We start from the raw sequence: 21,704 nt of genomic DNA, 5'->3' as shown, positions 1-21,704 counted from the left end.
ACACAAAGCCGACACGGTTTAGTAATTCCGAGAAGCGTAGGAACCTGTTGTGCGAAATGTAAGAACAAAAAATGCAAGGGGACAAGGATAATTGCCTTGATTTTCTTTTCTTTTTGGAAGGCGAGAGGCGGTGGCTTGTGGAGTGACGCTCAGTGGAAGTGGCAGTTGGGGTGCCCCCCCCCCCAAAACCACCGCCCCCCCCCCCCCTCCTTTCACAAGCAACGTGCGATCGTGACATGGGATGGGATTCGGGAGTGGGGGCGCGGTGGGGGGGGGGGCAGATGAAGCCCCCCCCCCCCCTCCGTGCACACCCAAGCGCTAACAAATCAAACGGCGCTCGCCTGATAATTGGGGTGATGCGAGGGTTAATTATGGCTCACCAGCCCCGGGCCCCATTCTGCCCGCCGTCGCCGCCGCGGTGTCCCGCGTTCCATACCCCCTCGGAACCCCTTAAAGCCAGCCCCCTCCTTCGCCTTGCAGGGACAACAAGCTGGGCAAGCCGGGCCACAGAGCCACAGAGCGTGAGCTGTGTCCTTGTGTCAACTTTGCTCGGCCAAATAATAATCTGCCCGGGTCAACTTTCGTTTCGGAGGATTTAACATCAGTTTAAGTGCGTTCAATATGATCGATTTCTCGTGTTAATTCTGATTTCCTCATTGCTGTAACATTTATTTGATTTCTTTTTTGCTTTTGCGATTTCGGTGGCTCGGGAAGGTTTCTTGTGTTCACACCCGATTCAACAATATAAACTTGAACTTCGTGCATTGGGGCTGTCGTCAACGTAAAGATTTTTCACTTTCCACAAGGACCAGTTCCGACATCTTTTGCGGCCGGGAGTCGAACCCGAATCACTGGATTCGATGCGCATCTCCAGAGATACACAGCAGCGCAACCGCAAAGGAGCCTACGCAGCGACACAGCTTTACCCGTGAATCGTTCGCGATTGGCTCTCTTGGCACGGTATTTACGCCGTGTCCTCGTAAGATTTGTATTTCAACCTCCCCGCTGGCTCATTGCCCGCTCCGTGAAATAATGCGAGGCCATCTGCCTTTCTCCCGCACGGCACACCAACAGCCATTTTCAAAGTGCCCAGAGCCTTTTTATATTTGAAGCTCCATCGGCTACCTAATTGTGTGTAAGTTTTGGGGGATGCTCTTCTCCACACCCCCCCCACCCTCCCCCTCCCCCCTTGTAATGCACACGGGACTTCCCCCACGTTATCTCTGCCTCGGGGTTGCGGTAGCTTCTCGTTGCAGCTGGCTCGTCCGAGGCGTAGCAGGACGCTGAATAATTCTTGTTGCGCGTGGCTTTGTGCAGCGTCTCGTATGTCCCCGTGTGCAAGGGGCCTATAGGCAGCGCACGGTCTCGGAGAAAGTTGAATGGATGTCTTCGCCGAGTCTAACCGAGGGTTCGCAGCGACTCCATGTGGTCCACCGTCTGGCCAGGTCTTCCGCGGTTCCATATGGGCGGGAACTTTTTTCAATTGGCACTCGGACGTAACAAATGGCGATGCCGCTCCGTTTACCCAGGAGAGCCCCCCCTTTTTTGGGAGGCTTCTGCGTTCGGATGATTCGCAAGTTCTCGAAATGAGCATTTGGCTTGTAAAGAGGAGATCTAAGTACGCACAGAGAGAACCCACGACACGTACAAGGAAAGGGGCAACACTCGGTTATTCCACAACAGACAGATTATGCAATCCATTTGCTGTACAGCCATCTCCCTAGTCCCTCCATAGCCCAAGCCTACAACACCTGGTAAGCCCTGGTCCACCACCATCCGAATACTTAAGCAGCCCGTGCCCGCACGGCTCCCTGAGACTGGATGAGATTGGGTGAATTCTGGGTGGCTTGGTCGTAGAATGAGCCAGACGTGCAAATCCGTGTCTCCTGCATGAAATTAATTTGGCTCGGCGGTATTTAGAAAAAAAAAATCACGCGGATTGTAATGTATGAAGCGTTAAGCCTAATTCTCTTCATGCACAATTTCTGTCTTACGTATTAGGGTATGGGTTGCCATCGCTGTCATACCCTCTAATACCCATGTGCCTTGAAGTCTGGGTACCGACATGTGTTGCACAGTGTAGATAGGAGCTCTGTATTTGTACATTGGAGCATGAGGATTGTTAGCTTTGAATTTGCCTAACGACCCAATTGTCCGGAATGCACTCTCTCTCGTCATATCTTCAGAAGCTGAGCAGGGTTGAGCCCGGATGGTGGATCCACCACGCGTGCCACGTTGTTTCAAGGTCACTGCAGGGGCTACGTTTTGAGCAGCAAAACTGATTGTTGTACTGTACTGTCTTCCTGTGTCTATGCCTCCCGCCTACTCCAAGCTGCGTTGATGAGCGCGGTGAAGTATGAACAACAGAAACTCGACACATTCGTCAACAGGAAACGATTATGGTCGTCAACGTTTCAGGGAATGGCCTTTCTTGCTAGCAGAGAGGTGAAATTTGGTGAAATAACCTCCATGGACCGCGCGATGTGAGGAGCCCCCCTGATCCATGATTGACAAGCGGGGGCTGTACGCGTACCAGTTGGGTCTTCAGCGGTTCCAGCATCGATTTCCAACGCACTGACGCCTCGCTAGACGTGATGGTGGGGGGGGGGAGGTGTCCGTGTACGCCCGTGTGCTTCCATTCGTAACCTCTCGACCTGCCAGCGTTTTCTTGTTTTTCGAGCCACGCTGCAGCCTGCTTCACGCGGACACCCCACGCACGGATCTGTGACGAGAGGTGGATTGCAATTTCCCATGCCAGGTGTGGCGAATGCATAATTTACTGCACTTCTGTCGACCAAAAGATTGGTGGAGGGAGATTATATATAGAAAAAAAAAACTCTTTGCCGATCTCTGGGGTTAGGGTGGGGGGGGGTGATGGATGGGGGGGGGGGGGTCATCTCAAATCTGACATTATTCACCAACCAAAGCTGTAAGCTAATGCTGGAATGATTAGATGTTTATTTCACAATCATTATTGTTGTGCAGGGCAGTTCCGTCGAGTCATGCACATGTACAGCCCGGTGCTATCACTCCACTGTTGGATGAGGGCCCCTCCCCACGCCGTCGCAGGCTGTGGGGAATTATTCAACCATCAGAGACTGCTACATTGGGCACAGTGGTAAAATAAATAATTGTATTCCATTGGAACCTCATTTGCCAGTAAAAAATATGATAATTGTTTTTTTTACCCTTCTATCTGGCAACAAAATATTTTTTACTGGCAAATGAGGTTCCAATGGTGTAAATGCTTGCCCTTTTGGCGTCATCTGGTCCAACCCATGTGAGACTAGGCTCTAAGGAAAGCTGTCTCGGGTGTGGACCAATCAACTTCAAGGACAGTGCATACATTATCAGAGTTATGTTTTTTGTTTGCATTATGACTGCAGGTATTGTGGTCTATGCAAACATGACTCCTTGTAAAAAAGGTGTCAGTTTTGTTGCCAGATAGAAGGGTAAAAAAACCAATGATCAATTCATTTTATTCTCAAGCTGAATCTGGACCATTCATTGCATTGCTAGGTGTGCTGACCGTCGCACCCCTGTGATCCACCAACCTTGCCTCCAAGGCACCGGAATACAGGCATGTGCCGCCACATCCGGCATTGGGGCGGTAGTTTTTGCTCTTCCCATTGGTTTCCTCCTAGTGAAGAGGGAGGAGGAAGGTGATGAGCGTGGGAGCCGAGAGGAAATTCGACTCCTGATGGCTCGGTTAGGACTTGTCGCGAGAAGAGAGAGAGAGGGGCAGTCCACATCGGAGAGGAAAGTCCCATGAAGGTGGAAGCACCAGGGCGGAGAGACCGAGAGGCAGGTCTAGAAAGAGGTGGTTTGGAGTGGTGAGCCGCGATGTGAAGAACTGGAGTGGACTTTGATAGAATGGCCCGGGGCAGGAGAGAGTGGAGGAAGAGGAGCAACGAAGGCAGCCCCCTACATGAATGAGAAAAATTCCAGGAAGTTTCTTGTTGTTGTTGTACAATTGCCAGGCCACAAGATGATGGGGAATGCTATCATCTTTAAGGTAAAGATGCGGTCCTGTAATTTCTTTCGAATGGGCAAGTCCTGTTCTCCGCACCTCCGATTTTAGCACGGTTGGCTACGTATGGTGTGAAAGACGCTCGACATCCATACAAAGGTCACCATTATTGGGAGTTCTAGAGTGCCTCCTCCACTAGAGAAGGTTTCTCTTCTACTTTGCCTCACTGGCCAGACCTCTTGGAAGAGGTAGGAGTTACCCACACTTTACCCCCACCGCACACACTCAACCTGCCTATTGGCTTAATTGTGGTGTACCCATATTATTTTTTATACGTTGGCATTTGATCTGCTGAGTGGACAGGTGAGGGATGACTTCAGAAACTTTTCCCATTCCGTCGACACTGCTGTGCGTGGAGATTCAACCAGTCAGCTCTCCTGAGTTTTATTTTTCATACCTTTTTACCACCACGCCACCCGAGTGAGCGCCCTGGTTGCGTAACGCCACGCACGCACGCATTGCTTCGCATCCGTGCCCTAGATCCGTCAACACTGCCACGCTGGGTGGATGGCAGGCAGGCGGGCAGGCTCGCCCGCCCGCCCACCCGCTTGATTGTTTGTGTACACATTACGTTATGTTGTGTCTGCATTGTATCAATCTCTCACCGCAATTGACTGCGCGTGGTGGGACGCAGGAGAGCGCGCGCGCACATTCGAGTGTAAGACGAGAGCATTCCAGACTGCGAGAGAGAGCGGAGCAGACGATGGGCCATGTACGCAGAGCCGGCTCGTGGTGGAGGAAGTGGAGGAGGGAGGCATGCGGCCAGACACACACGTGGGTGTGTGTGTGTGCTAGCAAACAGCACTTGCCCCAACAGTCTGTGAAGGCTATGGGGGGGGGGAGATATTTGTCTTTTGTGTGAGCTGACACCGTTCTTGCTTGTGACGGCGATAACCAATCAACAAGCGGCGGCGGTCGGTTACATTTAATTTGGATCGTTTCAGGGCCCTGCCAGGATTGATGGTGCCTTGTTGTATGATTGGTCCTTTGCTCTTTGGTTCTTTCGGTAAAGTGACGTAGGTATAAAATAAAATAAATCACCTGATGACGGACGCTTGCGTTGCGCCCGAAACGTCGTGATTAATTTTATTTTATACCTATGTGACTTTACCGAAATAACCAAAGAGTATGGATCCCTGCAGTCACGAAAGCTTCAAATCAAGATTGGTCCTTTGGTCGTGCACATGTGCGACCAACACAAACCGTCTTGGTGTCGCACACCTTGCCTTGTGCTTATTAGGTGATAAAAGTTGTTATGGTAGGCATTGTCCATTGCACTATTCTGCAGTGCCTTTGTGACAATATTATGAAGGACCACAATGCACTTGAGGAAATTATGGTTTTTTGCAGACCCCCCATGGCTGTGTGGCTTTTTACTCGTTTTTGGCTTGTTTATTTGTCTCCACAATTTGTTGTTGTTGTGATGATGGGTTTTTCTCAACATTGACAGATTCGATTTTGCAACGGCATCATTTTTAATAAATTTGTATCACGCCTCATCGTGTTGCCGTTGTTGTTTCACGACAATTTTATCGTCAAATCGCGTGACGAAAGTCAAGGTTTTTTTTTTGAGGGATGAAGGGTTACGTTCAAATTTTTACTGCCTGTTAAGAATTTACTTGGCTGATGTACAAAAGCACTCTGCCTGCTCCGAAAGGGATTTGCGCTTTGTGAGCCGGGAGGAAGAAAGCAGGGGGAGAGAGGAGAGTTCACCTCAGCCGCCGTGCGTTTCATTAAATTATCCCGTCCCAAAAGAAGAAGGAAAAAAAAAGCCCATTGCTGTGTAAATATTAATCCGACTAAGATGTGCCCCTGGTCAAATTCCGCAAGATGTGCGGCCACGTGCGTGCCGGGTTGCCAGGTCGGCGGTTTTTGTTCCCAATAAATTTGAGCAAACGAGTCTGTGGTGGTGGGGGGGGGGTGTGAAGAAAATATTAGTTGGGAGGGGGGGGAGGAAGGGGCTTATTTGGAACATGAATTTTAAGCAAACCCCCCCCCCCCACAACTTGTCGCGCTGGTTCGCGATACATTTGTTCCAGTTTCCCTCCAAAAAATGCGAAATGCAAAAGTGTGGCCCCACTGTGGCCGAAATGTGGTGCTAGCTCGCGCCGTTGTTGCTGTCCCCGATTTTTTTCTTCTTCTTTAAAGGATGAGAGGCGGGTGATTAATGACCTGGGTAAATAGCTTCCAGCCTTTACCATTTATTTACCGGAGCCGACCTAGGCTGTGCTGTAGCTCGGTGAGGACAAGGGTCTGCAAGATCGATGGCCCATCTTGGCCCCAGGATGATTTGCTGCAGAGAGATTATCAATAAGCTCACGGTTACTGGAGGGCACATTAAACTTGCTGCCTTGTCCAATTTATTTTCTTTTTTTGTCCCCAATTATACAGTAAAATTGTGTTGCCATCGGACTAATGTCCACGAGATGATTGAATTTCCGTTCCGATCTCTTGCAGCGAGCAGTGCAGCACCTTGTGTCAGAGAATTGCCATGAACTATGATGTCATAGAACTCTCGTTTTTATATCCCCCACCTGAATTATATTGCCTTTGTGCTGCTATGGACTGCATGGCGTGAGATGATAACATTTATATTAGAAACCCTAAAGCGCTAGCAGTATATCACCCTGTGTGACCCCAGAAGATGTTACTGAACTACTTGCGAAGTCACTGCCATAAACCTCTCTGTTATCAACACGAGCAGCACTCCGTTTATATGCCCTGCAAAGATTGTTTATCACATGCCAATCCCAAGCAACTTTTTAACTATCAAAGCTGCAATGAGCCAAATAAAGTGCCAAGTGATATTTAATACAACCCAGAATTGAAAGCAGTCATCGGTGTCTGGGTTGAGACCATCAACTCCGCTACATTTTACATAGAACAGTTTAACCATTGGTGGCCGTCCACAGAGTTTGAACCCAGGTTTCTCTGCGGTGGCAGCTCAGTGTTCTGACCCCTGACCCCTGACCCCTACCCGGTCACATCCATTGTATATTACGTTATAAAATAGCGACAACAAGACATCTCGCCTCTGCAAGTTGTGACGATTAACGCTGCATTGCAGACGATACATTTTAAAAGTAAGTTTGTCGTCAATTGGGATTGAAAACGAATTTCGGTAGAACCGCTTTTTGTGTTTTAGTTTGTCCCCCCACCCCCGCACCTCTGATTTTAGCAGGGTTGGCTACGTACGGTGCGAAAGAACTTCTACGTACATACTAAACTTTTGGCAACGGCGTCTTTTGGTTATTGGCGCGTGTCCTCTGCTGGTCAATAAGAGGCTCTCTTAACACCAGTGCTTTTGTCTTATCGAATGCCCCCGTATTTCCCATTAATCTGGCGGTGCCGTGCCAAAGTTCGTAGGGTTGGTTAAAAAGAAAATGTTCTCGCTTTGGTCCGCAGTTTCAAAACAAACAAAAAAACTCAATGATTTTTCAGTTTCAAGCGAGCGGACCTTGAACTGAAGGAGACCACGTTGCAACCTTTGAGCCTCTCCGGCTCAGGTGTAGCTGCCTCCCCAAGACTGAGACGTGCAGTTTTGAACTTTTCTTCCAGCCGTGGGCTGGCTGACCAACAAAGGTAATTGATGCGTTGAACGATGCTCTCGACTTTTTTAGATTGGGAGTAGCAACTATTTATTTTGTTTACCGTGAACGTGAGTTGTACGCAAACGAGATGGTTTAGAAAGCGTAACGGGGAGTAACTTCTGGTGGGCATGTTTCAAATTTCTGTTTTTGTCAAAGTTGGAATCCGCGCGTGCCCGTGCCTTGTGATCTGTGAATGGTTTGGTTCAGCCAGTGGCAAATGTCCCCCCGATAAGTCTCCAGTGCTTTAGAGGCCTTAGGGTTCAAATCCCATCTGTCCGACCCAAATTTTTTACGTTTTTCCATTGGCTACTAATTGCCTTCTGTAACCCCAGCGAGGGCCTCTCCCTTGGTAATTGAGCCCTAATTGAGCTCCTGGCATTTGGTATTGGTGGTTTTGGTGGGGGACATGGGCAGTCGGAGGTGGGGGGGGAGTGGGGGGGGGGGCTTGCGTCCACCCCCAGCGGCACAGCTGTGCCCCGTTTTGTGCCGGGTCCTCAGGAGGGACTGCACCGCCGTCGTTCGCGACTGGCGCAATCAAAGATGACACGGTTTGAAATCTCGCAAAACGTGCGGTCTGTCACGGCGCCAAATGGCTTTTAATGGTTGCCTTTCAGCGAATACTTGTCACGGCGTTTGGCATTTCTAAAAAGAAAGGGCTAAAGTGTGTGTCTGTATAAAATTATTGGGATAGTGCTGCAGTGTAATGAATAGCACACTGCACTCATAATCCAGAGGGTGCCAGTTTGATTTGATATCCTGCCGTGGCAGTCGAAACGATGGGGAAAGTTTCTCCAAATCCCCCCCCCCCACCACCTTGCGTCTGTCCACCCAGCAGTATAAATGGGGTATGTGTGGTGGGGTAAAAGTGTGTGTACTTCCACCTCCTTTCAAAATGCCGAGCCAGTGTGGGAAGAGGTAGGTCAAATCTTGGGATAGTGGCTGCGGTGTAATGAACAGTACACCGCACTCGTAATTTAGAGGTGGCCGGTTCGATGTGATCTTCCCCGCCAGCAGTGGAATGAGCATGCGAATGCGGAGGGTGCACGTTAACCATGTTATCATTGTTCTTCTTCCAGCACCCAGACGGTAATAATACCCGGTGAACTGGAGCAGTACCTGGCGCGGTGCGAACGGCGCTCGTCCTAACAAAATACCCACAAGCGCCCGCGTGGCGGTTTGCCTCGCTGTCAAAACAAACACTCTTTTACGGAGGTGTTTCCGGCGCGAAGAGTAAATCCTTAACTTTTGGAGTGTGGACAAGGAGAGAAAAGGGGGGGGGGTGAAGAGGGGGGGGGGGAGGTGCGGACGGCTGTCTCAACCAGTGTGTGCAGCCGCGTTTGTTACGCCGCCAAGAAAACGTTTCGATTGCCGTCGCAGGAGATCGGCTGCAAAGAAGAGAGAGGGTGGTGGTGTGTGCGGAACACTTCACCGCGAGGCTTGGGGAGATCGACCTCGAGCGAAACTCAGTCTCCTGCCAATCCAGCTCGGCGCTTCGGGGGAAGTGGGTCCCAGACTGGGGCTGAAGGCCTCCCTTAAGCCGCTGACGTATCTTTGATTAGGCTTTCAAACTAGTGTTGAAAGTGTATTTGTGCATTATCTGTGTCTGTATTTCTGTAAACCAGTGGTTTTTCACTTTTCCTGCAACCTTGCACCCCTTTGGTTCTCAATCGTAATTTTTTTTTATCATGTTATAAATACATAGGGTTTGATGAAACAAAGTAGTTGTATTTATGTGCCCATGCTTAATTTGCGTTTCGATTGTTTGCCTTCTAAAAAAAATCTGTCTCGCACCCCCAGAAAGGGCACCTCACACCCCCAGGGTGTGCGTGCACCCCAGGTTAAGAGACACTTCTGTAAAGGCAGCTAAGTGGGAGTCGAGCCGAGCTTGTTCTTGGGTGGGTTATTTCCTGAGAATATGACATTGTAGGTTTGCATTGCGGGGCGGCCAAGAGACGGTGGCGGTACAGCGAAGGGGTTTTTTTCCATCTGCGTGGAGGTTTTAATTCCCCCCCCCTCCCTCCTCGTATATGCCAGTTTTTCTCAAAGTGTTTGGTCATTCATCTTCAATGCAGAAGAACCCCTCCTTAAGAAAGAGACTTGAGACTCCGTGAGGCTTTTCCCAGAGTGAATTCAGGACATTGATGCTTTGGTCTCGATTTCCTCCAGTAGGTGGGGCAGCCCCCAGCATGCCCAGCTGTGGAGGCGAGCCACTGTCTAAACACTGCGCAGCCCATCACAGCGAGCAGCGTTATATTGTCATGGCATTGGACCAGCGCCGAGCCAGTGGTGGAAATTCCACATGCACATGGCAGGAGGAGGCAGTCTCTTCATAGGACCAAGCGAATTGTTGTCTCTGATTTTTAAGCCACGGCAGTCGCGTCCTACTTGGAAAATGGATTAAAAGAAAAATCTCCGGTCTCTGCGCACAGAGCCTAATGAGAAGCCCTCCCTCCACAACCCCCTGCTGTATTCCTTTGAGTAAACAGAGCGAGTAGGGATTGCGACTTCGGGTGCAGAGGCGGGGCGGGGAAGCACAAACGTTGTGAAATTAAGTGGGAGAAGAGCGGCGACGACGACGATGGACGGTGAACACGCTCACGATCGAACGCTCGCTAACAACGCGTTGGAACCCGCGAGCAGACCGTGAAGCCAATGTTGAGGCTGTGGCAGGCAGGCGGTAGGGCTGTCGCTGCGGTGAGGTGCGAATGCGCTTGACGGCATGATAATCGCGAAAGCGTGCGCACGTGTGAATGACCGCAAGACCCCTTCCACCAGAGAGACTGCTCTGAAATTACAATAACTTTGACGTCGGTGACCCCCTTCACCAGTGGAGTAGACATGGCCGCTCATATTTGCCAGTGTTGTGCGACCTCGACTTGAAATGGCAAGTTTTTTTTTGGAGCCGCCCGCCAAAAAGTAAATAAACAAACGATATGCCTCATTTTTTTTTCCTCCTTCCAACGTTGTGCATCGAAATGTTTTCTTTTTCTTTTCCGAGCCGTGTGCAAGAAAAACCCGGCTCCACAAAAGCTACTGTTTACGTCGGCGCAGGCTTTGCCAAAGGGCCCTTTTCATACGCAGAGAAATAAGCCAGGATTTTTTTGATAGATGAGGTTTTCGCTTCGGTGGGTTTAATTTTTTTTCCATCACAAGCTACACGCGGAATATGCTACGTGCATTATTGCGTGTTTATTGAACCCTGCTACATAAGGCTGCTCATTCCAGCTGAATTCATTCGGCTTGTTTACGCAGAGCTTCTCTCTCTCTCTCTTGTGTGACTTTTTTTTTAAGGGGGCCCCCCCCAATAGGCTGCTGATACTTATTGCGATGCTTGCGGGATCTTGTATTCCTGTGTCGATCTCTACGTTGTCCAAGCAAACTGTAGAAGCCTGCGTTAAAAAAAGAAAAGCCAGTCTCTACGAAACTTAGCAGTTCGTTTACTTGTTTGGGAAGGATTTACAACAAAACACGTGCAAGTTCGTGGGTTTTATTTATTTTGAAATCGATAGAATGCTCCATACCGGGTGCAGTTCGTGGGCAATTATGGAACGCATGGGCGGGAGCGAGTGCCTAACAGAGTTGGAGGGCTCCATTAATGGACTGGCTTATCGGCTTGTTTTTACGTCGATACACCAGCGGCTGGTTTGTTATTTGCATCAAATCTCTGCAGTACAAAAGGTGGGGGAATTAACCGGTAGAGCAATTGATACATTTTCTAATTAGGAGTCTCACTAAATACATCTGACAGATTAACAGGTGTGGCTCAGAGGTCAGAGCGCTGAGCAGGCATAGCTTTGAGCGCCTGGGTTTGAATCCTGATTGCAGCCAGCGGTGACGAATATCTGAATTGCTCCCCGGGCCTCCCTTAGATTTCCTCCATTCAAATGAGGACCTGGTGCGAGACGTCCCAGTTGCAGGGTGGGTCCCGTTCACCGCTGAATTTCGGAACGCGCAAGCAGTTCGCGTAATTTTTATTGGGAAGAGGCGTAGTGCCGTTGTTTTTAAAGACATTGTACTCACCGCAGAAAACTGTAGCGACACGACCGCACTCTATGGTAGCTGGGCCAAAACTGCTACACGCCCTTTCGCATGGCCTTGTCGGAGCCTCGGTGCCATTAAAGTCATTTTATTTTAGTTTTCTTTCTGGTGGCATTCCGATGACGTACACTTATGTCATCGGAACGGAATAGGAATAAAAACTGGTAAGGTACGCGTATATTATCGGAATGAGAGAAAGGATTAACATCAGCACTGGGAGACATAGGAAACATGAAGGTAGGGCGCTGGCCACACCATTTCCTCATGCGCTATGCCACCCTTAATATGCGCTCGCTAACAGCACTTTCCCCGGGGGGATCTTTGTCTTTTGTGGGTGGGTATCAGCATCTCTCTCAGCTCGCCCTGTTTAAGCGTGTAACCTTGTCGTGACAGCCACGGTGTCTATAGAGATGCCGCAGCCTCCTCCTCCTCGTATTTTGACACCAAATTGTACCGCATTATCGGGGACTATTAAACAGCAGATGGTGCTTAATTTTTGCCGCGGCACTGGCGAGCGTTGACGGCTCTGGCGAACTGCGCCCTGGGATCCGCCGCGTTCGCAAAGCAGATGGGGGGGGGGGGGGGGGGAAAGGGGCTGCCGTCGACATGCTCCTTCTCCTCCTGAAGGACGGTGACACGCACACAGACAAACGTACGTACGCGCGCACGGACCCTCCCCGGCGCCGCGATCGTAACGCGCGCCGTGTGAACGCAGCTGCCATGCCCGGTCGCTCGTCAAAAACCGGTGCGTAATTTGGAGGTGACCGCATCGCTTCTTCTCCCGAGCCTTCCGCTGCCGTCAAATTAACAGCGAAACGAAGAGGGGGGGGGGGAGGGAGCCCTCTGCAAAATAATTTTTGCCGGTGCAGTCGAACCCAGTTGACTGACACCGCTGAGACCGGGCCGGCCGGTTGGCTCCCCGCGCCGCTGCCACGAAATTGGACGCGACGTGGAACCGCGGGGAAGGGCACTTCCAAGTTGGCCGCGTCGTCAAAAACGCGCACGCCGCCTCCGCGCACCGCTAGCGGATGGCTCTCGTTAAGCAGTGATTAACTCTTCTTTATCTTCACCCAAATCCGTAATCAAAGCCGCGATGAGAGAGAGAGAGTGAGGCGAAGTGCTTTCGTGTTGCCCGAGCCAAGAGCGCCTGTGACCCCGAGGTTTGCGGATGATGCTCGGCGGATGGGTCGGAGCACGCAGGCCAAGCGACGCTTTCGCTTGTCGGGTGAATCTGGGCGCCAGGGCAGGCGCAGCGTCACCGAGGGTTGAGATGCGCCGCGCAAGCTAATGGCGTCCCCTCCCCCCGGGTAGATTAATTCCTCCAGAACAAAGCCACCGTATTTTCTTGATCGTCCGAGATTTAGGTCATTTACATATTGTAATGTTGATTTATAAAAGAACGTGTGTGTGTGTGTATATAATATTAAACAAAAACACCCCGCCAAAAATCCCAAGCCAACACCGGAACGCACAATCGCACGCGAGAGTAGTTGGTTATTGCACAGTTCAGGACTAAACTGGACTGCACGCTTTTCCTTTTCTGAGCTTCGGGAGTGCGATTTCCCCCCTCCCCCCTTTTAGTTTTCAGGGCTTCCCAACACCTCCCTGTGGTTGTATGCAGAACCACCGTATTATTATGAGGATGCACTGGAATGCCCTTTACTCAGGAGAGCCGCACTGAGTCTCAACTCATTTTCTGGAGGGGGGGGGGGTTGCCTTCATTGGGTTGTTTGACCAGTCCCATTTCACGTGGTTTTAGCGTGCGGGAGGAAACTGGGGTATGCGGCGAAAACCCACGCATCGGAGGGAGATGGCACTCAAAGCTCTGTAGAGGCCACAGACAGACGCAGCTCTTTGCATTTGTATGGTGGAGCGAACCCATTGTTGTACCACAACATTCTGGCCAGCTCGCAGGCCTACACCTATAGCACCTGGTACTGCCAGGGCGGTCTCCCATGCGTGTACGAATCGGGGTCAAGCCAGCTTAGCTTCTGAGATTTGATGAGATCGGGTGCATTTAGGGTGATGTGGTTGTGTTATGGTCCTGGCGTGTAAATCCGTGTCTCCTCGGTTGCTGCTTTGCATCAAATTAACGGTGGATTAGCGGTGCTCTGCTCGTCAAATTATGTTTTTTACATCGCCCAGACCGTAATGGAGCTAGCTTTAACTCTGATGCTCTTCGTGCGCGATTTATATCTTGCCCGTTAGGATTACGAGTTTCCACCACCGTCGTACCCACGTGTGGTGTGCGTGTGCTTTCAAACCTGGATATTACCACATCCTACACGGCGTAGATTCATGCTGTATTTCCAAGTTGTATGTTTAATAGTCAAATTCCACACGGCGCAATGGCGCCGTGCATATCTAACGATACGGCATTTCATGGCACGGTGGTTCCACGGTGGCGAGATGTTAATTACCTCACCTGGTATACAGGAGGTCGTGGGTTTGATTTTGACTCTGACGCCTGTATATTTGGAGTTTTGCATGTCCTCCCTGTGGTAGCATTGATTTTGTCTCCGGGTCCTCCGGTTTTTCCCATCGCATTTAGAATCAACATCACGCGTTTAGAGTGTTTGGCTGCTATAAATTTCCACGTCATCAGCCACGAAGTTGAAGTCTCATTTGTGGCCAGTTGGCTTCTGAAAAATAGCTATACAGCTCAGTGGGCCTTACCTGGTAAAAAAAAAAAAAGTTTAGTTTTTAGTTTTACTGCTACGAAGACTCGATGCGCCCTCGGAAGCTGCACGGGACAACGATACGTGTGTGTGCGTGCGCGTGTGCGCATGTGTGTGTTTGCGCTGACCAGGCTCGGCTCTGCTTGGCTTCCGGGATTTGCCAAAATGATGAGGCGCGTTTGGGTTAACCGGCAGCGTCCCCGGCGAGCGGGATCTGTCCCCAAACGATCGGCGCAAGCCACGCGTCCCGCGTCTCCTGAATAATTACCGCTCGCATCGCATTTGCCTCCCGCTAATCTCAATAATGGCCCGGAGAGGATGTCGAAGCAGGAGGAGGGGGGGGGGGTGGAAGGGGGGGGGGGGGTTTGGGAAAAAAAGGCGATTGGTTATTAAATGCTCAGATTTTTCCATTTGCTGCGATCTTGCACGCCTTCTCCCTGCAGTAATGAAAATTGTGGAGCGTGCTGATTGTGTGTGCACTACCCACCTAGCTTGGTAATTGGAGAGAAAAGTCAAGATGGGCCTTTTTTAAATGGGGGGGGGGGTGGGCCGCTGTGGTGGCAGCTTTACTCTCTCCCCGTCGAGTGTCGGGGAAAATTTAATCTGCCTCTCGCCTTTTTTTTTCCTTCCCGTCTTCAGGCCTGACATCTGCCTGCCGCACACGCGCGCACGGTCATGTTTTTGCAGCTGAGAACGTCCCTCGGATAGAAGTTGTGTTGTTTAAAAATGTGTGCGTTCTAGCTAATTGCGTATGTGTCGCATTACATCATGAGCACAATTTTCCCATTTAAAGGAAATGTTGGAGGGTGGGGGGGGGCGACGAGCGGGGAAGGAAAGCGGATCGTATTTTTGCGCATCGTTTGTCTTGGGATAACCACGCAGCGCAAGTTGTGTTATTCTTTCGGGGAGCATTTGAAACTCAAGTTACCCAGCGTCAGCAGTTGAAGGCCCGTCCATCTGTGGTCTTGTTTGTGGCGGCAGTCCTGCAGTTATTCCCGTGGAGTTCAAAACTTCCCTGTGATCTTTGACTCGTCGATATATCTTTTAGTTTCGATTTAAAGCTTTCGTGACTGCAGGGATTCATCTTCTTGGTTCTTTCGGTTCATTCAGACGCTGTCTCCCCGACAGACCTGGTCTTCACCTGAGGACGGCTGCTTGCGTTGTGGCCGAAACGTCGTGAGAATTATTTTATTATGTTTTATTTTTATTATTTTATTACTTCCCTTCTACGTGACTTTACCGAAAGAACCAAGAAGATATATTTTAGTGTCGCGCAAGTTGTTCTGGAGAACCAAGGGGGAGATCTGAGACCAGAGGGTAGGGGAGTACTTACTTTGAGGGAAATGATTGGAGGTCGCGTGTCCGCTATGCGACGGCCGTGGGATCTACCAGAGGGGGAGAAAGCGTTGCAGAAGCGTGGTGGCATCAACGGTTTTGGCCATGAAAGGATTCAAATGTTGATCTTGATTCTGGGCAGGACTCTTACTCTATTGAAGGTGACCTATGCAATTAGGTAATTCTGTACCAATGACATATATATAAAAAAAATAATCACCACATTCGTTTCTATCACTGACGCAGCAACTAAGTGACAGTTGTTTTTATGTTGGTTTCTATTTGCTTCGTCGCTGTACTTTATAAATCTTTGTTTAGGTTTGGTGTGTTTTGGTGACCCAGGTCAATCAGGCAAATGACACTATGCTGGCTTCTTGAGTTCTCAGCTGGTTGCAACAAAACGAACTTGGGAACTGAATTACAACCAGAAGTATGTTATTTTTTATTTTACTTTTATTAATTTAAATTTTTTACCTACGTGACTTTACCGAAAAAAACCATAAGAATATGAATACAGAAGTATGTTGTTTACCAGAAAAGCAGGGCACCCGAACAAAAGACTCGTTTTGGATTCGGAACATCGCAGACTGGGACGGACTTGAACCACAACCAGCGGGTCGTCCAGGTTGAAAGACCCAGAGGCAATATTAGAGAGAGATGACAGCCAGAGCTGCCACCACGGGGCTCCCAATGACCTCGCCGTTGCTAGCCCAGTCTTGGGAGAATGATGGATGGATATATCCGCGGCTGACGCTTGGAGCAAAAGGCAGTGTGGCCTTTCCTCTGCTCTGAAGCAAATACGACGTTCGTTAGTTGTGCAATGTTCCTTGAGGTCCGTACTCGTTCTCTGCAAATATTCACGGTTTTTTCTGTCTTTCCTTGTGCTGCTGTTGTTGTTGTTCCTGCTGCTGCGCTTGCTCACCACGGGATCTCCCCTGTAAAAATAGCCGGGAAACTGGCTAAACGGGATCATTTGTAGTCACAAATCAAACCTCTATCGCTTTAAACACCAGGCTGATGTATAGTTGTCCTGTTACAGCGGGGCATTGTAAATGACAAATGTAGTGAAACGTATTTTTTTCCCTTTTCAATTTGTCCTTTGTGCAGCGCTGCCAACGCAACCTTTAAATTTTCATTTTTTATTTACCCAACGTTGAATAGTTGAGTTGGTCGGAGTCTGAACGCGCGGTTGGTGGTGGAGCGGGCCTGGCATCCTCTCACTTGGCACCTGCGAATGTGTTTCCCCCCCCCCTGCCCCTCGTAACAATCTGCCGCACGCAGGTGGGCAAGCGCCGACAGAACGGCCAAGCGCGCCAGCCAGATTTGTGCCGTGCAGCCTCTTCCGCCCCCCCCCCCCGTGGGCATTCCGAGTCCGCGTCACAGTTTTGCCAAGTCTCTTGTCCCAGAATTCCGGACGGGACTCGTCGTGCGCCCCGTGAAATGCCCTATCGCTCGACGTGCAGGCCAGCGTCGCTCGGTGCGGGGGTCTGATTACTTTACCGGACAACGCGACCGTTTATGTATTTGTTTGTTATACAATAACTCTTTGGATTGTTGCCTGACCCCCCCCCCGCCCGCCCGCTCCCACGGCCTCCCCTTGTGTGTGTTAGTGGTCGTTCGCTGAGCTCAAACGATAAAACAAATGTTCGGCGGACAAAGGCGATGGATTTTCAGCATCGTCGTCGGTGTGAACCAGGTGTAGAGCAGTTTGTTTGTGCATGTGGCCTGTGTTTTGATTGTCGTGTGTTTAGTTGACCGCCCTCCAAAATGGGTGCGCGAACAAAGTGACTGCCAAGTTAGCGAGAATACTCCATGCGGTAAACAAGTGCTCCAGGCAGTTATTTGTCAATCCACTGCTGGATGACGCTCTCTTCACAGAATGTCGGGTCGTGTGTGACCAGTTCAGTTTCGGTTCAGTTTATTTAGATGTACACTGCGAGCTAAGTTGCTCTTACGTCAGGTTTCAACAATAAAAAATTAACCCGTAAAAACAAAGTTTTTCACTATAAATCCTTTATATGCGTGGCGGCTAGAGTCCTCTCGTCCTCTGGCTTGAGATGGCTACACCTATGGGTCAGATGATTGCCTGCCACCATTAAGCAATTGGTAATTAAATATATATATTTTTTTCCTAAAAAGTGTAACATTTTTGAAAAAAATCTTCACGAAAATAAATTGTCACGCACAACGAGTCTGTGTGCAAAATGTCAGCTCGATTGGATCACGGGAAGTGGGTTAAAAAACGACCGAAAGATTTGCACGGTCGTAAGCGCGCAAGCAAGCAAGCAAGTGAACTTAATATAAAGGATTTAAAAACAACAGACTGTTTCCGTGACAGACATAACAAACGCATCAGAAAAAAAAGAATATTACAAATGAATTAAAAAAAGGTAAGAAATCATATTATTTCAAATGTAAAATGTATCTTTTAAAAGTTTTAGCCATTGAAGGAATTAAAAAGTGCAAGATTAGGCATAAATAGTGCCAGTGGTAAAACACTTAATTTCTCAAGAAACACTTAATTTAAATCTCCAATAAAAAATACTTCATCACGCTGGTCACTTCGGGTTTGTAAAGTGTGGGTGATGGGGGTGAAAAGCGTGGGAGGGCTGGGACCAAGACTGTTTCAGATATCACTTGCCACTGATGTCAGCTGTAGCCAGGAATTGAACTCTGGATGTCGGGTTCGTAGCTCACTGCATCCGCTAACCACTGCACGACCGTAACCCCCCCTCCCCAACCCTGCGTGATCGATACCCTGCCAAAAGCAAGACGGGTCTCGATAGAAGACGGCTGAAAAAGGACGTGTCATTCACGTCAATAAAAAAATCTGTTATTTACTCATTTTAAAATCTCAACTGAGTCTTGAATGTTTTATTTCAGGATGGCTCCCGTGTGAGCTGTCTGGCCACTAGCTTCACGAGTTTTTTTGTGTTTGTAACCAAAGCGGTTGGGGGGGCAGACAAGTCGCGCGCGATGATGATGAGGCTCAAATATCCGCATAGATTCACCCCCCCCCCACCCCCCATGCCTCTCTCATTGGTCGCACACCACACTCCAGCGCACTGCCTTCTCATTTTGTCCACACAGTCCCCAAAAGACAAAGATCTCCCCCTCCCCCCCGCCCACCCCCCCGTATAGCCTAAACAGACTGTTGGGGCCAGTGCTGTGAGCAAGTAGCACCTATGAAGGCCGACACGGCACACGAGGGGGTGGGTGGCTAAAACCACGCCCGACTGCTTTTGTCTCCCCGGGTAGAAATGTTTACACACTGCAGCAGGTACTCATTTGAGGCTGAGTCAACCTAGGGGAGGCCCAGGACCGGTTCGAGATAATTGTCACTGGTGTTGGTGGCCGTGAGTGGGAATCGAACTCGGGTCGCCGTGTTCGAAGCGCAGCGCGCTAACCGCTAACACTGCAGTCTCCAACACATGTTGGCACAAACTAATCCCTTGCCGCTTCCCCAGTTTCCCCTGGCAGTCGGATAAAACTCAAAATGGATGTGTGGTACTTGATCCACATGTGCTCTGTTACCCTTTTTAATTGTTTTTTTTTTCAAAAAGAAAATCCGTATAAATTTGGCAACTCACCTTACTGCACTGCAATCTTACAAACAACCACCTCGGTTCTGCAGGTTGGGAGTATTGACGACAACCATTCGCCAATAAGTGATGGCGACATCACCCATGGCGCTTGTGCCAGGCCAGGTGGAATTTGAGACCATCGCGTGAAGTGTGGAAGGCTCCGCTGTTGGCAGTAGGTCAGGGGACGACTCTGTTGTGTCTAAGTTTGCCGACTGACATGACTCGCAGGTGCACGACCTGTGCTCACTACTGTGCCAGCTTTTGCTGCATTTTAGCCGCCTGACTCTGCTCGTTGTGAGCGTCACCCCCTCCCCTCCCTGCTCTGCGTTGTTGCTGGAGGGCAGCTGCCTCCAGCTGCTCAGTAGCGTCTTTCACACACACACATACACACGATTATGTCTGTTGGCTCAACGGATGCCTTGTGGATTGCAGCCACCCACAGAGATCCTCCACCACGACATGGCACGGCCTTAAACACGGGTGCTGCGTTTTGCCGCGATTGATTTTTGTTCACGAGGCGACCGTCGACACTCTCCCTTCGTTTTGGACACACGGACATCGTTTTGTGCCCACACCGCGATTCACCCGCGAACGGGTTTCTAATGCACCGCGATCGTTTGCTCCCACGCCCCCGCTCCCCCCCCCCACCGCAGCATTCCCCGCGGATTTTCCGAAGCGTCCTCAATCCACGGTTTCAGAGACGGGCACCGGAGCATTTTCTACGGCGGCTGCGTCCAGCGCAGGCCATCGCTGACGGCTGGCGCGCGAGGCGGGTGATCAGGGCGTCTCTCCCCGACCGCCTGCCTGTCCCCTCCGCTTCCTGCTGCTGCCTTCAGCCAGAACCTGCTGCTCCAGCTGCTGCTGCTGCTACTGCCTGCAGTGGGTGGCCGTTGTCACCAGGAAGTGCCACAGCCTTGGCTGGAGGTGAGATTCTCTCAACGCTGCCGCCCCTACCCTGCAACCCACCATCATCATCATGAGTGCTTTGCTTGGGAAGTTGTGTTCAACCATATGGGCAAACACTTAAGGGAATGCTACAGACCTTTCATCCACGCTGTTGATTTCGTCTTCTTGTTTTTTTATATTGTGTGCTGTATTAAGTTCTGTCCCTTCCCATCCGAGCAATGTTTAAAATGTGTTGTTGTCGCTATTTGGGAAGACTTATTGGTTATTTTTAACATTGTGTAGTAAATTTAGTGGATTCTAGCAGCAGCAGCAGGAACCCATTAGGTGTCAATCACGATCTATCCTCTGCCGATTCTCTAACCCGTGCAATTTCGCTTCCTGCCTGAGGGTAATCCCGTACATTTACCTCCCTTGTGCTTCGGTGCCCGCGTTTAAACTTTGAATCCATTTTTCTTTGTCAGCGTTTATGTTTCGGATTTTAATATGCCATCGCGGTATTATTCGCTGATGAAGATTATTTTGTTTAGTTTGCATCAGTATGTTGATTTCCTCTCTCGGGTTTTCCAAAAGCATGCCAAACCTCCGCTTATCCGGCAAAAGGGTCTGACTTTCGAGTCGACGTACGTTTTGCACATTTCATAATGAAGATGCCATCGGTGCAGGGGGCACTTGGAGTAGAGGGGGACCGATTGGTGAGACGGGAGGAGATGTGGTGGAACAAGATTTGAGGACGGTGAATGTGTGACGAGAGACGAGGGGCAGAGATGAAGAAGCAGCTCGTGGAGAAAGATTATCCGAGCAGGTGACCCCATGAAGAAACGGGGACTTATAAAAAGATACAAGTCTCTGGGTATCTCCAAGTCTGGCTGTCTCTCTCATGCAAGTCCATGTAACGGCATTAGACTCTATTGCAAGTCTATGGTTCTCCAATGCATGTCTACGGATCCTGTTTGTAAGGATAGTGGATGTGACAAGAAAAGATGCACAGAATAATAGCGCACGGAGCCAGAAAATCTGGGCAGCTGACCCAGTGCAATAATGGAACTTTTGGCTCAGAAGCAGAATATAAATTTAAACAATGGTTGTCAGCTAGTGAATGAAATACGTTTTCTGTTATTTTTTTTTTACGTGTAGTGGTGTTTTACAGCCTTGGTGTGGTTGGGACAACCAGAGTTAAAGCATCATCGTGAATCTTCGCGAATGCAATTTGACAAAACACAGCTCAAGAAACGCTCGCCATGGTTTATACGCCTTACACCATAGCCGCACCCGCGTCGCGCATCTGTGCACGTTCACAATTTTATAACGGAATGAAAGTGTGCTCCCCATTTTGCGTAAATCCTGGCGACCGTCGCCGTCCGGTTGTGTTTGCGAAAGAGAGAGTTGCCGCTTTGGATTTGTACGAGATTGGATTAATGGTATCCACGGAAACGGCTGTTAACTGGATCCAAAACGGGGGGGGGGGGTTGGGGTGTGGGTGACCCTGCCATAAATAATACATTTTCCAAAGGTACATTTCATCAGCTTTCTTGCCCCGTGGCCC

The 21,704-nt window shown here is 49.8% G+C and overlaps 1 protein-coding gene across 4 annotated transcripts in view; it reads left to right on the top strand.

Moving 5' to 3' along the window:
• Positions 1–21,704, top strand: part of LOC144734818 (repulsive guidance molecule A-like) — a 124,887-nt gene that overhangs the window by 45,284 nt on the left and 57,899 nt on the right. For all 4 annotated transcript variants that reach the window (XM_078617200.1, XM_078617201.1, XM_078617203.1 and 1 more), the window contains one exon: positions 19,909–20,179. The gene's annotated coding sequence lies outside the window, so the exon portion shown is untranslated. The remainder of the gene's footprint in view (positions 1–19,908; positions 20,180–21,704) is intronic.

This window comes from Lampetra planeri, chromosome 53 (assembly GCF_965212315.1).
Source record: "Lampetra planeri chromosome 53, kcLamPlan1.2.h2, whole genome shotgun sequence".
In the NCBI taxonomy this organism is placed as follows: Eukaryota; Metazoa; Chordata; class Hyperoartia; order Petromyzontiformes; family Petromyzontidae; genus Lampetra; species Lampetra planeri.
Note: the sequence above shows the minus strand (reverse complement) of the source record. Positions and strands in the feature narration are given on the sequence as shown.